General features: G+C 36.7%; 1 protein-coding gene across 5 annotated transcripts in view; it reads right to left on the bottom strand.

The window, feature by feature from the left end:
* Nkain3 (Na+/K+ transporting ATPase interacting 3) overlaps positions 1 to 14449 on the bottom strand; it is a 669681-nt gene that overhangs the window by 153022 nt on the left and 502210 nt on the right. The window lies entirely within an intron of this gene.

Consider the following 14449-nt stretch of genomic DNA (forward strand, 5'->3'; position numbering starts at 1 on the left):
TCCCCACATGTTCTAAGTTAATAGGATTTTGTCTGTCAATAGCTTTGTGTGTTAAACTTTAGTTTTTAAGCATCTCTTCATTTGATGTATTGCTGTTGGTGATTCCCATTTACCAGGAATGTCTCTTGGTTTTTCTGGCTAGTCTTGATGGAGATAGTTTCTGAACATCTGAAAGGTGCTGAGTTAGGGCTTTCATTATACACCATACACTAAATACATGTTCACACTTCAAATCTCATGCAGACTTGATAATGCAGTGTCAGTTCCTGAGACCACGGACACCCAACACTTTCTTTTCCATATTGTTCTTTCATACTAGCATGCAACAGAATGACAGAGGTTGTGGAAAAATATCCAGGGCTTTCAGCCCAGAGACAGAATATGGCAAACGAGCCAGTTTGGTGGGCCCACTACCCCTTTCCTATTTCGTTGATTTCTGTTTTTCTCATATTTTCTTTTTACGATCCAAAAAATAGTTTCCTTTAATTTTGAACATATTTATAGCTGTTGACCTGAGCTTTTTTCTGCTACATACAATATTTGAAGTTGCATAAAAATAATTGCAAAACTACCAGGAACCTAGTCTAGTATTCTATCTATGCATCCTAATTCATCAAGATATACTTAGCATCAATAACCGTGCTCTCTGCAGATGGTTCTTGGTATGAGGTTTGAAGTCATTAAAATGTAGGAAACTATCCACTTGTTCTTTCTTCTGTGCTTTTAGGCCCTCCTTGTACAGGCATATAGTTACCAGCTAGCAGTGATGTTTGAAGAATTTGAGTCTTTTCGATTTGCTATTGCTGATTTGCACCCTCCCAGTTTTATATAAACCGGGGCAGCATAGCATTTTGTCATATAAATTAATATATGATAGGATGGACATTCACTGTCTTTTTCACTTACAATTGGTTAAAATCAAGTTTTAGGTGACTTCATTCTAACCGGGAGGAGCTGGACTTTGCAAGGGGACATTGATACGAAAAGAGACAAATTATTGAAGGGTACATTACATTTAGAAGACCCATGATACAACTCACAGACCGTAGGAAGCTTAACAAGAAGCTCAAGTGTGGATAACTCAAATCCATTTACACAGATGAATAAAATTATCATGGGAGGCAGAGGAACCTGGGTCGAAGAGGGTAGAGGGAGGTGAAAGGTGGGGCAGAATCAGGTATGGGGGGAGAACAAAGAGAAGTCTAGAGGGCTAGGAGAATGAATTGAAATATGCAGCATTGGGGCTGGAGGCAGGAGGAACATCTACAAAATTTCAGACCTGGGATGGGAGAGGCTACCAGAACTCAATGGTGATGACATTAGCCAAAATGCCCAATAGTGGGGAAATGGAACCTGATGAGACCACCTCCAGCAGATAGACATGGCCCCCAATGGAAGGATGAGGCCACCCATCCATAATAATTTTTTTTAACCCAAAATTCTCCCTGTCAGTGTATGCAATGGTGTCATCGTTTGGCGGCTAATTATGGGATGGATCCCTGGATATGGCAGTCTCTAGATGGTCCATCCTTTTGTCTCAGCTCCAATCTTTTTCTCTGTAACTCCTTCCATGGGTGATTGTTTCCAATTCTAAGAAGGGGCAAAGTGTCCATTGCAAGGACCGTGATATAGCTGTCTCTTGTGAGACTAGGCTGGGGCCTAGCAAACACAGAAGTGGATGCTCACAGTCAACTATTGGATGGATCACAGGGCCCCCAATGGAGGAGCTAGAGAAAGTATCCAAGGAGCTAAAGAGGTCTACAACCCTGTAGGTGCAACATTATGAACTAACCAGTACCCCGGAGCTCTTGACTCTAGCTGCATATGTATCAAAAGATGGCCTAGTCGGCCATCACTGGAAAGAGAGGCCCATTGGACAGGCAAACTTTATATGCCCCAGTACAGGGGAACGCCAGGGCCAAAAAATGGGAATGGGTGGGTAGGGGAGTTGGGGTGGGGGTGTGGTGGACTTTTGGGATAGCATTGGAAATGTAATTGAGGAAAATACGTAATAAAAAAAATAAAGAAAAATTCTCCCTGTCTAAAGGAAATAAAGGGACAAAAATGGAGCCGAGACTGAAAGGCCAGTGACCAACTCAACTTGGAATCCATCCCATGTGTGCACATTAAACCCTGTAACTATTACTGATGTCATATTGTGTGTATAGACAGGAGCCCAGCACAGCTGTTCTCTAAGAGGTTCTACCAGCAGCTGACTGAGACAAATGCTGATACTACAGCAAACCATTGGAATGAGGTCTGGACCCCTATGGAAGAGTTTGGGGAAGGAATGAAGTTGCTGGGGGCATTACAACCCCATAGGAGCAACAACATTGTCAGCTAGCGCAGACTCCCCAAAGCTCCCAGAGACTGGTCTGTGACCTTGGGCACATGGGTAGAAGAGGGTAGACACCTTGTCTAACCTCAGTGGGAGAGGAAGTGCTCAATATTGTGAAACTGAATGCCCCAGGGAAGAGGGACTCTGGCTGAAGCGAGGTGGGGTGGGAGGGGAGCACCCTCTTAGATGCAGGGGGTACCCTCTAGAGGCAGGGGGGGATGGGAGGGTGGAATGATGCACCTTGGGAGGAAGGGGGGCAACTGGTAGAATGTAAATAAAATAAAAATAAAAAAAAATAAATAAAATAAAATAAAAACTAATACAGAGAATCCCGAAGTTCCTAGTTAGTCTGTGGTTGATGACTTAAGGATTTAGGAATTGCCTAAAGTTTCATTGTCCAGGATTATTCTAGTAACAACAGAATCTTAGTAGCTTCTGGTTTGATGGTATGGAGAGGCACCTGCAGCTTGGAGAGAGAGAGAAAAAAAGGGAGGGAGGGAGGGAGGGAGGGAGAGAGAGAGAGAGAGAGAGAGAGAGAGAGAGAGAGGGAGAGGGAGAGGGAGAGGGAGAGGGAGAGGAAGAGAGAGAGAGAGAGAGAGAGAGAGAGAGAGAGAGAAATGGGGATCAGAAAGTTAGAGTTATTATGTTGTAGTGGAAAGGAGAAAAAGGACTTACTGAAGTAGTATTGAGAAGGGATGGAAGCCCTGTCTTTAGACAATTTCTTTTAACCGTCACTAATTTCCAACCATCTGATCACTGTTTTAGAGAAAGAAAGATAACTCATCAATTAATTGGACTTCTTTTTTGTAGTTGAATTATCTGAGTTGAATAAATAGAATTAACTAAATAATTTGGCATTGTGTGGCTAGAACTTTTTTCTTTGACTACTGATTATAATTGAAATAATTGGGTGTGAGGTGCTGTGGAGTATCTTAGCATCTGTTAATACTTTTAAGTGAACTCATCACTGTAGAGTTTATTACTTCTTAATCTGCTTGTCTGAGTAATTAGAGGCACAGATCCCACACGCTCAAATTAGAACCTGGATTGAACTTTAGAACTTCTGTTATTTAAGTTTCTCACTAAACAATTTGTTTCTAATAAGATATTTTTTCTAGTTAGGAAAAATATTGTCTATGTATTAAAATATAAATCTTAGTGATTAATCATGTCCTTGAAGTTGAAACAAAACGAAATGAAAAAAAAGTAGATGTTTGCCCAATGCATGTCTAGTTTCAAGACATGATTTTTTTTTGTTGTTGTCTCCTGTTATGAAAGTAGTGTAAATTAAAAGTCTTCATTTGTGCAGGTACCCACACATTGCAATGAGAATATCTTAAATATGTAAATTTATCATATATCCAAATGTTAGTATTATAGTTTGTTTTTATTTCTTACAAGAGGTTTGAATTCTACTTAATCATAAGAGAAGGTATCAAGAACCAGAAATTTTTGTAATATTTGTAAAGACGTCATTTACTCTATTTCATTGGTGAATTTTTAAATTAAAAAATAAATTAATGTTCTTGATCTTGTGTTAAGGATACCATAATAAGGAAATAATCTCTTATTGCTAACTATGGCTACCACAGTCTGTTTCCATCTTCAGATAATGTTGCTATAGTCCCTGTGTGTTCAAAACAGGGTCAGCACTTCCGTAAGCTGTTTTTTTTTTTTAATTAGGTATTTTCCTCGTTTACATTTTCAATGCTTTCCCAAAGGTCCCCCATACCCACCCCCCCAATCCCCTACCCACCCACTCCCCCTTTTTGGCCCTGGCGTTCTTTTTACTCAACTTAAGATCCATGCTAATTCTGAGGAAATAACTTAAACAAGACATAGTATCTCTACTACTTGTCCTTAGTGTGGTATTCTCTCCAGGCCATATCTTCCTGGGGTAGGGAGAACTTCCCCTCTCTACAACAGAAGTCTATGCCTTATCTGCTGTTTTGGATGCCAACTTTCTTTTAACAAGTCAGAAGACCTGGGTACAGATGAGGAATAGGTTCTGTGTGATACACAGGAGGCAGAACCAGTGCAGACATGGAACATTCCAAAGTGATTTATTGCATATCAAGAGATGGAAGTCATTTTTATGCTTATGGAAATCAGTGATAGAAAGGTCTGACTAGTGGGCAAATGAGTATGTGTTTAACCAGGGTTTGTATCAATATTTATCAGCAATATCCTAGACAAGCACTGCCCAAAAGAAATATGGTGTGTGTTGCATATATGATTGTAAATTATGTTAAAACATTAAGAGTTAAATGAATATGTGAAACTAATTTTAATAAAAGATTCTATTATGGCATATACAGATTACTTCTATTCTTATATATAATTAATCAACATAGATAAAAATGATTGATAGTTTGCCTTTTCCTTTTTCACTGTTTTCAAAATGTGCTCTTTTATTCACAGCATGGATTTATCTGTACCTGCCTCATTCTATCTGTCCCAGAGCAATGTACAGCTGGTGGTACTAATGTTGTGATGGCATCCATTGGGGAAATTAAACTAGATTACTTCAAACTTCCTTTAAGTTAATAATCCTAAGGTGGAGTGCTTGCCTGGCATGTCTGAGGCCATGGGTTCAACTATCAGCAGCACTCAGGCACAACACACATAAACACACATAAACACACACAGACACAGACACACACATGCACACACACACACCCCAAAGCAAGACAATCCCTTCTCCAAAAACTCCTAGGGTCCTAAGTGAATATAAATAAGCACGAATAAATCAAGATACTGTGGAGTCATTTTAAAAAAAAACTCAATGAGAAAGTAGTCTAAGTTAGAGACTGTCCCTCAAACCAGTGTAAACAGGAAAGAGTATTTATCAACTCTGATGGAGGAAAAGACCAGTGAAAAAGAGTTGTTGGGGGATGTCTGGATAATGTCTGCCTGTCTGCCTCTGTCTCTGTATGTCCTTCATTTTCATAGATCAATATTCTTCTCAGGTAGATGTTATCCAGAGATAACCAGCATCTACAATGACATATCTCAGTAGGCTTGAAAGTCAAAGCAGACCTTTTACTTCCCAACAGAAGACCTTTCTTGGGTCCTATTAGTACATCCTAGATCCAGGAACTTAATATTCTAAGGAAGCTTTGAGTGAAATGTTGGTTCAGGTGAAGAGACTTGAGAAGGAACAGTACTGGGGTACTGATTTTATCAATGGAAATAATTTTGTAAACATTTTTTTCTTTGAAATAATCTATATGGGACACAGAAATCTCATATGGGGATTTTGACTTACATGAAAGTGCCAAATAGACAAAAATTACAAATTGACTTGTTAAAGCTTACTGTCTTTTCAAAACATGCATTAGTGTAAAATCACTAATTTAGTGTACTGTACATTAGTTTTTGTAGCATGTATTAAAGAGTCATCAGTGGGTACAGTTACATAGATAGGACAGAACCAGGGGGGAGATGTCCCTTCCCAACTCCTGCCATTGGCTACATATTTGTCCTGGCTTTGTTATAAATACATATGTTGGAGATGATAAAGCCTGCTTTATGTGATCTGAAGGGTGTGCCTGATAGCACATCAAAGGAAGACGCCAGACATAGAATACTTCCAGTAAATGAGAATGATGATTCTCGTTATTAGAATTACTGGCTTGAAAGCCCTCTGGAGCAAAATTTTGTAACACATCTTCCTGTTTCTTTGGATTAGTTTAGTTCATTAATTAAAAGCTGTTGTGTATTCCAATATTTTAATGTGTTCAGATTTCATTCTCTAAGGACTTACTGTTTATCTTTGCAACTAAGAAATACTTTTGTATTGCAAACATTTTCTTGAATTTTACATAGTCAGTTTTCAAATTTATACTAATCAGTGTCTTATTGGTGATTTTACTTCTGATCAGGTGTGAGTGGCTGGTGCTGCACTAAATGCTTTAAGTCCTTATGAAATGACAATTGATTTTGATCCATTGAAGTGGTGGGATTACACATTGTGAGAAGGTATGCTTTCTATTTCTAGAAGATACTCCTTGAAATTTAGGCTAAATATAGACATTTTCATATGTCTTGCAATGTTTCTCACTATCCAAAACTCTGTTTAGAAACAACTCGTATTTCTCATTTTTTTATTATGAAGAAAAACTACATAAATAAACATCCCAGAACCTCTCATCTCAGTAGCTACCAGCACCTTCTACCCCATCACTCAACCCAAACCTGAGTTAGTTCCTCATATCTCTCTTTCCTTCATAAATCATTTCCTCTCTTCCTATAAGGACTAGATGTTTCAATTTATGCAACTACTTCTAAGTTCAAGCTATAATTTTCTCTCCTTTGCACTATTTATTTTCTTCTATTTTTTCCCATTTTGAGTCCCTTCTCTGGACATTTCCCAAGTCACTTTTGTAAATACAGATGGTGAGACTTTCTTGAGTAGTCTTTGTAGATTCTCTCTCAAGTTTTTTGCCTCCTCCTCCTGCCTCTCTCTCCTCCTCTACATTCTTTTGTAATTTGGGTTTGCTGAATCAGGGTTACTGCATACATCCAGGTTCTCTGCATGGAGCACAATGTGCCTACTCAGCTTCCTCATTGCTAAGGTGGCATGCTTGCTTCACAATGTGCGGGCCCTCTCACTTCTTCATACCTGCTTTTCTGCTTTCATTTTTGATAATTTTTCTCATATTTGTCCAAAATCTAGCCAAGGTTGTGAACATTTGTTTATTCTGGAATATCCTTAACATCACTAATTAAATGGGTTCATTGGTGTTTCAAGTAGAATGCCTAATAGTAAAAGAAGTTACCCTGAGTTACTCTGATAAGAATCAATTATAGCACTTTAATAACCTGAGCAGACTTTGTTCAGGCTAGTTGTTTGAGGGAAGTTGAGGAACAATGTTTTTCTTGACTATAACCTTATTAGCATAAATCAAACAAAGTTCAGTAGAATCTCCCTTACACATACAAATGTTTACTAACAAATAGCCTGAAACCCATCATAAAAACTGCTCTACAGTATCAATTAAGTCCCAGCTATGTTTTCTTTTAGACAGTCTGAAAAGCATACTCTTACAATAGTCTAGTAGCAAGATGGAAACTTACATCAAGTTTGAATGAGGCAACAGAATCCTAAATTATCTTAGATGCTCAGATCCTTGTAGAGAGCCCCATTACAGGGTAACAAGAGCAGAGTTGGTAAAGGACGGTGCTCTGTGTTCACCTCTCTCCATCCACCCAAGTCTTTCATAGTGCAGTTCAAGTCCCTTCAAGTTACCTTTGCATCTGTGCAGGTAACAACTCAGCTTTACATAACTGTAAATTAATAACTGGTAAAACATATACTTTTTATGTCAGTAGCAATGAGCTAAGGCATCTTTGAATTAAAAAGGACAGCAAAGACTAATTGGTTGTAGGAGGTATAAGAGCTCTAGCAACATCTCACTTTATATATGAGTCACCTACCCTAGGTCCCACGTAGGTGCCATTGATTTCCAGCACATGGCCATGTCTCTGAGCATGAGGGACTTTCCTTTCACTTTCCTCCTCAAATTAAAACTAAAACATGAGTTTTATTATGAGATTTCCCCCCTTTTTTTCTCCACTGGTCTGGTGTCTCCTTTTCTCTATATTTTTGTATCTCTACACCTACCCCCAATTCTCTTTTTCTTTCTTTCTTTCTTCCTTTCTTCCTTTCTTTTCTTTCTTTCTTTCTTTCTTTCTTTCTTTCTTTCTTTCTTTCTTCCTTTCTTCTTTCTTTCTTCCTTTCTTCCTTTCTTCCTTCCTTTCTTTTCTTTCTTTCTTTCTTTCTTTCTTTCTTTCTTTCTTTCTTTCTTTCTTTCTTCTTCCTTTCTTCCTTTCTTCCTTTCTTCCTTTCTTCCTTTCTTCCTTTCTCTCTTTCTTTCTTTCTCTCTTTTTTCTTTCTTTCTTTCTTTTTTGTTTTTTTCTTTTTTAGAGAGAAGGTCTCACTCTGTAGCACTGGCTGGCTAGGAACTGACTGTATAAACTTGGCTAGTCTTGAACTCACAGGGATCTACCTTACTCTGCTTCCAGTACATCATACTGACTTTCTTAAGTGATGTTTTTAATTGCATAAACTTAAATGAGTTGTGTTGAGTTTCAAGTAATATGCATTCATCATTTTCCTCTTTCTGTAAAGCTACAACAATTGTACTCGTCCGTTGACTTCAGCTCTTATTATGTTTGAGATTGTTTTTCAATTGCTAATTGAATTAGTGACCAAGTTCTCCTGATTTGGCCTCTGTCCAAAATGTTTCGCCAGCTACATTTTGCATACACTATTAAGGGATCTGTCCTGTTTATAGGGATGTTCTCTCAACCCCAAATTGTCTCTTAAACTCAATTCTACAAGGCACTTAATTCAACTTTGTTAACAATTTCTGACTATCCCAGATTAACAGTTGGTCTCTGTCTATGTTAAGCAAAATTATACAATAAATTTTAACATTTCAATACTTAATACTTTTGTGTTTTGATCTCTACAACAATTCATTCCTCAATAATTCTACATAATTCATATAGTAAGCATTTATATTGAGATATGTTTTCACAAAAATGAACACTGACAGAAAAATTAAAATTTCAGAAAAAAATCATGTTGCTCTAACTAGCTGTCAGTTTGCCAGTTTATTTTTCTACCTGGTATTTATTCTAAGGACGTGTGTGACCATTGAGTAAAAAAATACAGTTTTGAAAAATATTCATATTAACTCTTCATTGTTTTACAGGTTGTAGAAAAATGAACATAAGTAATAATGCCTTTACCAATAATAGCAAGGTATCAGAATTTTACAACTTCTGGTCTCCAGGAGCCCCTTTTAAGTGGAGAATTTCAACAACCTTAATAAGGGAAATCCTAATTTTAGAATTATGTGAAAGAAGAAATTAGGTTTGTGTTCTCAGAATGTCACATTTGTAGTCTTGAAAATTCTTTTGGGTAACTTTTCCTACTTCCCTTTTCTCTGTTAGTTAGAGCAATGAAAAGCCAGAGATGGGAGTCAGGGGGAAGATATTAGCTCCTTGCTGTAAGAGAGTAGCTTTATGTTGTATATGCACTGAAGATGCCAAGTGCAAAAAGGAATGCATCCAGACCATTGCATTTTGCTCTGTCACCCCATCCTTTGCCAATACTCATGATGTCACCTCCTCTACACTTTGTAGCATGCAAGATAAGCACTGTTTTGTTCTTCCCTTTTTGTATGCTTGTTTACAAGTCTTGGCAATGGTTAGGATCTTCTCTTGGATTTCTATTTCCATTGATATGTTATAATATTTCTTTTAACATTTTTATTGTTTGTCAAAGGATTTCTATGAGCAAATTGTTTACAAATTTAGAGCTTTAATTGCTTAAATAAATTCTCAGGGATAAGAAGATTGCTCAGTGGTTAAGAACCTTGACTGTTTTTACAGAAGTTCTAAATTTAGTGTTCAAACACTCATGACAGCTCAGAACTTTTAGAGACTCAAGCCAAGGGGATCAACACAGGCTCCTACCATCCATGGGCACTGCACGCATTTGTTATACTTACATGCTTAGAAGATACATACATACATAAGATAAAATAAATACAATTTATCAATATTCTCAAATTTTCATTCTGTAATGAAAAATTTGTAATACATTCAGGGTTACAAAAATTTGGAAAACACGGTACAAAGTTTCCTTATATATTCACAAACCTGATTCTTCACACAACTACAGTATAATAAAAAGAACCAGAAAATTACCACTGGCATAATTCTGTCCTCCAGTCCACAGATAAGTTAAATTTTCTTTCTAATTTTATTTAATCTATTTTAAAATTTGTATACATTTTAATTAAATAGAATTGAACTACCATCCCATTTTCCACTCTTCCTTTCATGGCTTCTCTCTGCTCTCAAATGATGGTCTCTTTTTCTTTGTGGCATATATATATATACATATATACATATATATATACACATGAATATATATATATATATATATATATATATATATATATATAATCACAAATATATAAAATGAAATTCAATCTGCTGAGTTCACTTTCCTTGTTTGGCTGTGTAAGGTTTCTGGGCTGAACACTTTGTATTTGATAACCAATGGCAGGGCTCATTCCTGGGAGAGGAGAGGCAAATTCTCCCTCTCCCAGCACTCATTGGTTGCCTGAAGTTCTTTGTATTGGAAGGACTTCATGATTCTTTTTCCTTTCCATGCTCACATTTCCACTTACAGTGCCATTGCTCTAGTCTCATTTCTGCACCCATTCCAAGGAGAGACTCTTTCACAGCAGACTTACTGGTTCTAACATAAATTTAAATAACAGTGTCATTGTGGTCTGTCTTCAGACTAGGGTCACAGTTTCATTTTGCTGTCCTGTGCCTTCTGTCTCCTCTAATCTGGAAGACTTCCTCACTCTGCTTTGGTTTTAGGTGACTACTTTATTTCAATAGCAGGATTTCTTAGAAGCTTTAATATTCTTTCTTGAGAGTAAATCTCCTCAATGTGGAGAGTACATGACACTAGGGACACAACCCATTATAAGCTTGGTATTCAAACTTCCCATATGGCCGTCACCCTTTCTATTCAGCTTTAAGCCACTGTTTAAACTAAGATTGCTCATATTTCTCCTAATTTCTTATTTTTATATCTTTTCCTATAGTGTTTTTTCTATGTGGAATTTTTTTACATTTATTCTTATCTAAGAAACATTTTAGACAAAGGATCACAGCTTCTCTGAATGCTTCTTTCTCCTATACTTTGTAATGGCATGGGGAAATTAATTTTCTAGCTAATTAAGTAATGAAATCAATTAATGTTATATTCTTAGAAACTAATATTCATTTTATGTCTGTACTTATGCAGTTTTACTGCTTTAATGATCTACAATAGATCAAAACATACTTCAGCAAGGACAAACCAAATTCAAGTTAATTTATTTTCAACTTCTTAAACCAAGCTCTCATCAAATCACTTTGTAGAAAGCAGAGAGCTACTACTGTTTTTGAATGAATGAAACCACTCATTTACAGAGAAGACAAAATGTGAAATGGCAAATTTTTCTTTATTAAATTTTTCCAAAACTTTGTTTGAAAGTAAATGTTTTGAAAATAATTTCATTATTATGTGTAGCTATTTTTCCAACCTAATAGCTATTCTCATGAAGAGATACAGATAAAAGTCTGACAACATCTGAATAACATAAGATTACCCTAAGTAAATGTCAATAAAATTAAATTTCTTGCTTCTAATACCACTAAAAGCCCAAAGCCACAATGTTTGTTTTGATTAATTATTAAGAACATTTTAGTTTTTATACATTAAATGGATTTTGTGCCAGATATGGTTTCTAATTAATCTTTGAGTTTCTCTGATTTAACTGTATTTAAGTCCACTAAGTATCATTACTCAGTTTTTCATTTAGCATGTCTAGAAAAATTGTTTTAAAATAGTAAGGCAGTAATAATTTATAAAAACTCACAAACATGTTTAGAATAGTCTAGATGCTGAAGCTTAGAAAAATGAATTTCATTGTTTGGAAATGAAATGATAGCTTTGTTGACTCTGCTAGCTGATTGCCTTGCAGAAAAGAAATCCCATCATATATCTTATGAATATGATACAAAATTAATCTGATCTTTAGTATTCACATGATTTAGATGTTGTATAAAATGCTACACAATATCAATAATATGTTTATACAAAACTGAGACACTGTACAAGAATGGAAAATTGCTACATATAAATCAGATGTTTCTAGAAAATGATAAATGATACTACATAGACAGGTACAAGATCAATTGCTGAAATTACCCTGGGAGTTTTATCAGTGGGAAGGTAATGCCATATAAATGTTAATTATGGTTCTGAAAATTTAACCCAACATTGTGTATGTCTATAGGAGGCCTATGAATTAAAATCAAGCATAGGGAGTGAGGTTATGAACTTTGAAAACACTTTTAATTGAAAGAAGGCAAGTTCAAGACAATTAGCTGTGATTTCAAATTATAAGAAATATTCATTATAAGTAGTCCAATGAAGGAAAAAGTAGGTGATTGCTTAGAGTTCAAGAGTGTGATCTTTAATCCTCATTGTCAACTTGACAGAATTCAGAATTATCGAGGGGATATTCTATAAAGTGCATATATGAGGAAATTTCCAGGAACATGTAACTCAAGAGGGAAGTCCCATACTGAATATGGAGGTCCGGGACTGAATAGAAAAGGAAAGGAAATTGAGCACTTGCCTTCTCTCTGTCTATCCTGGCTGCACACATACCTTCGCCAGCTGCCTTATGCCCCTTAAGTCTTGCATGTCTTGCCATTATTCTGGACTGTATGCCTTTGCCAAGCTGAAATAAACATTTCCTTAAGTTTCTTTGCCTAGGCCTATTGCCACAGCAACCAAAGAAGTATGTAATGCATTGAGGAAGCAGTGGAGGCTGTGATAGCTGAGTGGAGGCGGCTCCTTTAGGAGACAATATAGTTACACATAGTGTTGAGTTTTCTAAAGGCAGTTGAAATATATACTTCAATGATATATAAATTGAGTATCAAAAAAGCATATCCAGATAGATCGATGCCTGAAACCAAAATCACTATTCAGACAACAAGCATAAACAGCTTAACAGCTTTACTGATCAACCATAGTTTTCTTCCTAAACATACACATCTCCCAGTAGTTTGCTATAGTAATACATGATTCATTGGGTGAGTGAATCTTTAACTGCTTTGAGTGTTTAGACAAAGATGAAGTACAGTGTATGGAGATGGTGTGTAAGGAATAAGTAATGACATATATATATATATATATATATATATATATATATGTCATCCAGAAATGACTAAATATGTGGTATAGACAAAACTCATACATTTCTCATAAATAAAATTTTCTTGGGAAAAGAACAATTCCAAGGAAGGGTAAGAGATGGCTATGATTTTCCTCAACTGGGTTTGTTGAGGGAAGTACGTAGCTGGGAAGCCCTAGCTAGAGGAAGAAATCCTTAAACTAAAACAGGAACGATGCCTGTTCGGTTTGACATTCGTGACTTTGAAACCCTCTACTCTGAAAAAAAATGTGATGAAAAATGATTGACATTCTGTGTTCTAGAGGGTCAAAGAAAATATTTTAAAACATTCACTGCAAAAATCATTGTGTATGTATAAATATGTCTAATTCCTATGTATGTAGCATGTATATATGTGGCAAATGGCTGTTCATGCATTATGTATGTGTGTAATGCCTGTGCATGTGGTGTGTATGTGCATGTGTGCAACTGTGTATAATATACACATGTGTATAATATCTGTGTATGTGGTTTGTATATGCACATGTTCATGCAAATGGGTGTGGATGCACTTGTGCACATATGTAATGTCTATGTATATATTATGTACATGTCCACATGTGCAAGTGGGTGTGGGAAGGTCAGTGGTTGAAGGTATTTGTCTTCCTTAATTGCTTTCCAACTTGTCTTCTGAGATTGGGCATCTCACTAAGCCCATTGGATAGAGTAGCTAGTCCGAGAGCTCCTGGGATTTGCTGTCTCTTACTATGCATGACTACTCTGAGCTTTTACATGGATCCCGGGGATACAAAGTCAGATCCTCATAGTTGTGTGGCAGGCACTTGAGTGGCTGAGCCATCTCCTCAGCACCGCCGTAAAAATCTCAGACAGACATATATATGTTTTCTTATTGTTATTTTCATATCATAGAACTTCCAAATAAACTCACAAACCCAGTAGGAGATATACAACCTCACTTCTCTGTGCACTTAAAACTCAACTCAACAATGGGCTTCTGGGAAAGTGAGTGCTGTCCTTTGCCATGGCACAAGGATGCTCAGTGATATGGGTAAAGCATGACATCTAGAATCCATCTATCTAATAGGCATTTGGGGGATTGAATTCATACTTGCAAACCATTGAGAACCACTTAGTGCTGTGCCAAGCAAATGTGAGGGGAAGCAGAGGGAGGAAGGGCAACTGTTAACTGTGCTCACTACCTTTATGGAGGTACACCAGTGGTAAACTCAAGAAAAATGAAGACTGAAGTGTGGACACTATGCCCCTCCTTAGAAGTGGGAACAAAACACCCTTGGAAGGAGGTACAGAGACAAAGTTTGGAGCT

This window comes from Mus musculus, chromosome 4, assembly GCF_000001635.26.
Source record: "Mus musculus strain C57BL/6J chromosome 4, GRCm38.p6 C57BL/6J".
Lineage (NCBI taxonomy): Eukaryota > Metazoa > Chordata > Mammalia > Rodentia > Muridae > Mus > Mus musculus.